This window comes from Arachis hypogaea, chromosome 14 (assembly GCF_003086295.3).
Source record: "Arachis hypogaea cultivar Tifrunner chromosome 14, arahy.Tifrunner.gnm2.J5K5, whole genome shotgun sequence".
In the NCBI taxonomy this organism is placed as follows: domain Eukaryota; kingdom Viridiplantae; phylum Streptophyta; class Magnoliopsida; order Fabales; family Fabaceae; genus Arachis; species Arachis hypogaea.
The window spans coordinates 54663569-54671340 of NC_092049.1; the positions used below are offsets into that span (position 1 = coordinate 54663569).

General features: G+C 39.1%; 1 non-coding gene across 1 annotated transcript; it reads right to left on the bottom strand.

Moving 5' to 3' along the window:
- Window positions 1-4558: 4558 nt before the first annotated feature.
- On the bottom strand, window positions 4559-4666 carry LOC112745890 (small nucleolar RNA R71). Its single transcript, XR_003173797.1, has one exon. It is a non-coding gene; the product is annotated as a small nucleolar RNA R71 (small nucleolar RNA).
- Between the last annotated feature and the right edge of the window lie 3106 nt (window positions 4667-7772).

Here is a 7772-nt window from a genome sequence, read left to right on the forward strand (position 1 = left end):
TTCAACTAACGAATCACTTTGCAAGTTTTTCTCAAACCTCATGCAAAGTGAATTTGAAATGTCCATGATGGGCGAACTCAACTTCTTCCTTGGTCTTCAAATCAAACAAGGAAAAGAAGGAACTTTCATTAGCCAAACCAAATATTGCAAGGAATTGCTCAAAAGATTTGGAATGGACAATGCTAAGGCAATGGACACACCAATGAGCACTACTTGCTACCTTGACAAAGATGAACAAGGTAAAAACATAGATGTAAAGAAGTATAGAGGCATGATAGGATCATTACTTTATCTAACGGCAAGTAGGCCAGATATCATGTTTAGTGTATTGATGAGCGGATAATTTATACGCTTTTTGGCATTGTTTTTAGTATATTTTTAGTAGGATCTAGTTACTTTTAGGGATGTTTTCATTAGTTTTTATGTTAAATTCACATTTCTGGACTTTACTATGAGTTTGTGTGTTTTTCTGTGATTTCAGGTATTTTCTGGCTGAAATTGAGGGACTTGAGCAGAAATCAGATTCAGAGGTTGAAAAAGGACTACTGATGCTGTTGGATTCTGACCTCCCTGCACTCAAAGTGGATTTTCTGGAGCTACAGAACTCGAAATGGCGCGCTTCCAATTGCGTTGGAAAGTAGACATCCAGGGCTTTCCAGCAATATATAATAGTCCATACTTTGGCCAAGAATAGACGACGTAAACTGGCGTTCAACGCCAGTCTTCTGCCCAAATCTGGCGTCCAGCGCCAGAAAAGGATCCAAAACCAGAGTTGAACGCCCAAACTGGCACAGAAACTGGCGTTCAACTCCACAAATGGCCTCTACACGTGCTACACTTAAGCTCAGCCCAAACACACACCAAGTGGGCCCCAGAAATGGATTTATGCATCAATTACTTACTCATGTAAACCCTAGTGACTAGTTTATTATAAATAGGACCTCTTACTATTGTATTAGGCATCTTTGGATTACCTTATGATCCTTTGATCACGTTTTAGGGGGCTGGCCATCTCGTCCATGCCTGGACCTTCACTTATGTATTTTCAACGGTAGAGTTTCTACACTCCATAGATTAAGGTGTGGAGCTCTGCTGTTCCTCAAAGATTAATGCAAAGTACTACTGTTTTCTATTCAATTCTTCTTATTTCGCTTCTAAGATATCCATTCGCACCCAAGAACGTGATGAAGGTGATGATTATGTGTGACGCTCATCATCCTTCTCCCTTATGAACGCGTGCCTGACAAACACTTCCGTTCTACATGAATTAAGCTAGAATGAATATCTCTTAGATCTCCTAACCAGAATCTTCGTGGCGTAAGCTAGAATGATGGCGGCATTCAAGAGAATCCGGAAGGTCTAAACCTTGTCTGTGGTATTCCGAGTAGGATTCAATGATTGAATGACTGTGACGAGCTCCGAACTCGCGACTGCAGGGCGTTAGTGACAGAAGCAAAAGGATAGTAAATCCTATTCCAGCATGATCGAGAACCGACAGATGAATAGCCGTGCCGTGACAGGGTGCGTGAGCATATTATTCACTGAGAGGATAAGATGAAGCCATTGGCAAGGGTGATGCCTCCAGACGATTAGCTGTGCCGTGACAGGGCATTGGATCATTTTCCCGAGAGATGACTGAAAGTAGCCATTGACAGTGGTGATGTATCACATAAAGCCAGCCATGGAAAGGAGTAAGACTGATTGGATGAAGATAGCAGGAAAGCAGAGGTTCAGAGGAACGAAAAGCATCTCCATTCGCTTATCTGAAATCCCTGCCAATGAATCTACATAAGTATCTCTATCCCTTTTATTGTTTATTTTAATCTAATAAAGTATCATGTTTAAATCCGCCTGACTGAGATTTGCAAGGTGACCATAGCTTGCTTCATACCAACAATCTCCGTGGGATTCGACCCTTACTCACGTAAGGTATTACTTGGACGACCCAGTGCACTTGCTGGTTAGTTGTATCGAAGTTGTGTCCACACATAGTAAAGAGCCATAATAATGATTCCATACAATAACAAAGAGTACTACATTAATGTTGTTATTAATTTCGTCCACCAAGTTTTTGGCGCCGTTGCCGGGGATTGTTTGAGTCTTCGGCAAGCTTTTGGTCCGGTAACATCAGTGCCAGATTCCCTTTTGATCCGGCAACAGCACCAAGTTTTTGGCGCCGTTGCCGGGGATTGTTTGAGTTTGGACAACTGACGGTTTATCTTGTTGCTCAGATTAGGTAATTTTCTTTTTGTTTTCTTTTCAAAAATTTTTCAAAAATATTTTCAAAAATCTTTCATCTGTTTTCGAAAAAAAAATGTTTTCAAAAATTTATTCAAAATTTTTAAGAATGAATTCTAGTGTTTCATGAAGCATGTTGAAGCCTGGCTGGCTGTAAAGCCATGTCTAAATTTATTTGGACTGAGGCTTGCAATTTGTTATCAAAGATCAATATACTCTCGTGTTAAAGACTAAAGCTTGGCTGGCCATTGGCCATGTCTAGTGTTTTGGACTGAAGCTTTCATTGAAAGCTTGGCTGGCTAGTGAGCCATGTCTAATTCCTGGACTGAAGCTTTAGACTAACATGGCAAGATTCCTGGAATTCATATTAAAAATTTTGGAATCCTTATTTTTCTTTTAATTTTCGAAAAATATAAAATAAAAATCCAAAAAAATTAGAAAATCATAAAAATAAAAAATATTTTGTGTTTCTTGTTTGAGTCTTGAGTCATATTATAAGTTTGGTGTCAATTGCATATGCATCTTGCATTTTTTTCGAAAATATCATGCATTCATAGTGTTCTTCATGATCTTCAAGTTGTTCTTGGTAAGTCTCCTTGTTTGATCTTGATGATTTTTTGTTTTGTGTCTTTTCATGTTTATCATATGAATTTTTGAATTCTTAGTGCCTAAGCATTAAAGAATTCTAAGTTTGGTGTCTTGCATGTTTTCTTTGCATTAAAATTTTTCAAAATATGTTCTTGATGTTCATCATGACATTCAAAGTGTTCTTGGTGTTCATCTTGACATTCATAGCATTCTTGCATGCATTCATTGTTTTGATCTAAAAATTTCATGCATTGCATAATTTTCATGTTTTTCATAAAAATTCAAAAATCAAAAAAATATCTTTCCCTTTTTCTCTCATCAAATTCGAAAATTTGAGTTGACTTTTTCAAAAAAATTTTAAATCAAATTGTTTCTCATGAGTCAAATCAAATTTTCAATTTGAAAATCTTATCTTTTTCAAAATCTTTTTCAAAAATCAAATCTTTTTCAAAATTATTAGTTATTTTCGAAAATTTCAAAAAAAAATATATTTTTCAAAAATCTTTTTCTTAATTTTATACCAAATTTTCGAAAATAACATAATCAATTAATGTTTTGATTCAAAAAATTTGAAGTTTGTTACTTGCTTGTTAAGAAAAATTCAAACTTTAAGTTCTAGAATCATATCTTGTGATTTCTTGTGAATCAAGTCATTAATTGTGATTTTAAAAATCAAATCTTTTTCAAAAACTAATTTCTATCATATCTTTTCAAAAAAATATCTTCTTATCTTATCTTTTTCAAAAATATCTTCTCAAAATATCTTTTCTAACTTCCTAACTTCTTATCTTTTCAAAATTTGTTTCAACTAACTAACTCTCTCTCTCTAATTTTCGAAAATATCTCCCCTCTTTTCAAAAATTTCTTTTTAATTAAGTAATTATTTTTATTTTTTTATTTTTGATTTCAAAAATTTTCGAAAATTACTAACATTTTTCAAAAACCATTTTCGAAAATCACTAACTCTTTTTCAAAAATATTTTCGAAAATTATCCCTCCCCCATCTCATTCTCTTTATTCATTCATATCCTAACATCTCATCTCACATCTCTTCCATTGGTACAGTTGTGTTTCTTCCTTTACATCACATTCTTTGTCTCCCCCTCTTTTCTTCCACTCACAAAGGGATCCCTATACTGTGGTATAAAGGATCTCTATTATTATTATTATTATTTTTCTGTGCCTTCTTCTTTGTCATATGAGCAGGAGCAAGGATAAGAACATTCTTGTGGAAGCAGATCCAGAACCTGAAATGACTCTGAAGAGAAAATTAAGAGAAGCTAAAATACAACAATCCAGAAATAACCTTTCAGAAATTTTCGAACAGGAAGAGGAGATGGCAGCCGAAAATAATAATAATGTAAGGAAGATGCTTGGTGACTTTACTGCACCTAATTCCAATCTACATGGAAGAAGCATCTCCATTCCTGCCATTGGAGCAAACAACTTTGAGCTGAAACCTCAATTAGTTTCTCTGATGCAGCAGAACTGCAAGTTTCATGGACTTCCATCTGAAGATCCTTTTCAGTTCTTAACTGAATTCTTGCAGATATGTGATACTGTTAAGACTAATGGAGTAGATCCTGAAGTCTACAGGCTCATGCTTTTCCCTTTTGCTGTAAGAGACAGAGCTAGATTATGGTTGGATTCTCAACCTAAAGACAGCCTGAACTCTTGGGATAAGCTGTTCACGGCTTTCTTAGCCAAGTACTTTCCTCCTCAAAAGTTGAGCAAGCTTAGAGCTGATGTTCAAACCTTCAGACAGAAAGAAGGTGAATCTCTCTATGAAGCTTGGGAAAGATACAAACAGTTTACCAAAAAGTGTCCTTCTGACATGCTTTCAGAATGGACCATCCTGGATATATTCTATGATGGTTTATCTGAGCTATCAAAGATGTCACTGGATACCTCTGCAGGTGGATCCATTCACCTAAAGAAAACGCCTGCAGAAGCTCAAGAACTCATTAACATGGTTGCTAATAACCAGTTCATGTACACTTCTGAAAGGAATCCTGTAAGCAATGGGACGCCTATGAAGAAGGGAGTTCTTAAAGTTGATACTCTGAATGCCATATTGGCTCAGAACAAAATATTGACTCAGCAAGTCAATATGATTTCTCAGAGTCTGCATGGAATGCAAGCTGCATCCAACAGTACTCAAGAGGCACCTTCTGAAGAAGAAGCCTATGATCCTGAGAACCCTGCAATAGCAGAGGTAAATTACTTAGGTGAACCTTAAGGAAACACCTATAACTCAACATGGAGAAATCATCCAAATTTCTCATGGAAGGATCAAAAGCCCCAACAAGGCTTTAATAATGGTGGAAGAAACAGGTTTAGCAATAGCAAGCCTTTTCCATCATCCACTCAGCAACAGACAGAGAACTCTGAACAAAATGCTTCTAATTTAGCAAATCTAGTCTCTGATCTATCTAAGGCCACTGTAAGTTTCATGAATGAAACCAGGTCTTCCATTAGAAATTTGGAAGCACAAGTGGGCCAGCTGAGTAAAAGGATCACTGAAATCCCTCCTAGTACTCTCCCAAGCAATACAGAAGAGAATCCAAAAGGAGAGTGCAAGGCCATTGACATAAGCGCCATGGCCGAACCTGTAAGGGAAGGAGAGGACGTGAATTCCAAGGAGGAAGACCTCCTGGGACGTCCAGTGATCAATAAGGAGCTTCCCTCTGGGGAACCAAAGGACTCTGAGGCTCATCTAGAGACCATAGAGATTCCATTGAACCTCCTTATGCCCTTCATGAGCTCTGATGAGTATTCCTCTTCTGAAGAGAATGAGGAGGTTACTGAAGAGCAAACTGCCAAGTTTCTTGGTGCAATCATGAAGCTGAATGCCAAATTGTTTGGCATTGATGCTTGGGAAGTTGAACCTCCCTTGTTCATCAATGAACTAAGTGATCTGGATCAACTGACATTGCCTCAGAAGAGACAGGATCCTGGAAAGTTCATAATACCCTGCACCATAGGCACCAGGATCTTTAAGGCTCTGTGTGACTTTGGTTCAGGAATAAACCTCATGCCCCTCTCTGTAATAGAGAAACTGGGAATCTATGGGGTGCAAGCTACTAAAATCTCACTAGAGATGGCAGAAAGCTCAAGAAGACAGGCTTATGGACAAGTAGAAGATGTATTAGTAAAGGTTGAGGGCCTTTACATCCCTGCTGATTTCATAATCCTGGATACTGGAAAGGAAGAGGATGAATCCATCATCCTAGGAAGACCTTTCCTGGCCACAGCAAGAGCTGTGATTGATGTTGACAGAGGTGAAATAGTCCTTCAATGGAATGAGAACTCCCTTGTATTCAAAACTAAAGGATCTCCCTCTGCAACCATGGAGAGGAAGCTTGAAAAGCTTCTCTCAAAGCAGAGCCAACCAGAGCCCCCACAGTCAAACTCTAAGTTTGGTGTTGGGAGGCCACAACCAAACTCTAAGTTTGGTGTTGAACTCCCATATCCAAACTCTAAGTTTGGTGTTGGAGAGTCTCAACAAAGCTCTGCATATCTGTGAGGCTCCATGAGAGCCCACTGTCAAGCTATTGACATTAAAGAAGCGCTTGTTGGGAGGCAACCCAATGTTTATCTAATTCTTATTTTTATTGTTTTTCATGTTTTCTTAGGTTCATGATCATGTGGAGTCACAAAATAAATAGAAAAATTGAAAACAGAATCAAAAACAGCAGAAGAAAAATCACACCCTGGAGGAGCATCTGTCTGGCGTTCAGCGCCAGAACAGAGCATGGTTCTGGCGCTGAACGCCCAAAATGGGCAGCTTCTGGGCGCTGAACGCCAGAACAGGCATGGTTCTGGCGTTCAACGCCAGAAATGGCACACAAATGGGCGTTGAATGCCCAAAATGGCCACCAACCTGGCGCTGAACGCCCAGAGTTGGGTACAAAGGCATTTTTACATGCCTAATGGGTGCAGGGATGTAAATGCCTTGACACCTCAGGATCTGTGGACCCCACAGGATCCACTCAGGATCTGTGGACCCCACAGGATCTCCACCTACCTCCACTCACTTCTTCTCACCACTCTCTTTCACACAACCCCATAAACACTCTTCCCTAAAAACCCCTCACCAATCACCTCAATCTCTCTTCCCCACTAAACCTTCACCACTCACACCCATCTCCTCTTCCCCATAAACCTACCTCATAAACTCCACATACCTTCAAAATTCAAAACCAATTTCCCACCCAAACCCACCCATATGGCCGAACCAGTACCCCCCTCCCTTCCCTATATAAAGACCTCCATTCTTCATCAAATTCACACAACACACCCCTCTACACTCCCCTCAGCCGAAACCACATCTCCCTCTCCCTCTCCATATTTCTTCTTCTTCTTCTTCTTCTATTCTTTCGTTTATTGCTCGAGGGCGAGCAATATTCTAAGTTTGATGTGGTAAAAGCATAGCTTTTTTTGTTTTTCCATTACCATTGATGGCATCTAAGACCGGAGAATCCTCTAGAAGAGGGAAAGGGAAGATAAAAGCTTCCACATCCGAGTCATGGGAGATGGAAAGGTTCATCTACAAAGCCCATCAAGACCACTTCTATGATGTTGTGGCCAAGAAAAAGGTGATCCCTGAGGTCCCTTTTAAACTCAAAAGAAATGAGTATCCGGAGATCCGACATGAAATTCAAAGAAGAGGTTGGGAAGTTCTAACAAATCCCATCCAACAAGTCAGCATCTTAATGGTTCAAGAGTTCTATGCCAATGCATGGATCACCAAGAACCATGATCAAAGTAAGAACCCAGATCCAAAGAACTATGTTACAATGGTTCGGGGGAAATACTTAGATTTTAGTCCGGAGAATGTGAGGTTGGCGTTCAACTTGCCATACATGGAAGAGAACGCACGCCCCTACACAAGGAGAGTCAACTTTGATCAAAGGTTGGACCAAGTCCTTATGGACATATGTGTA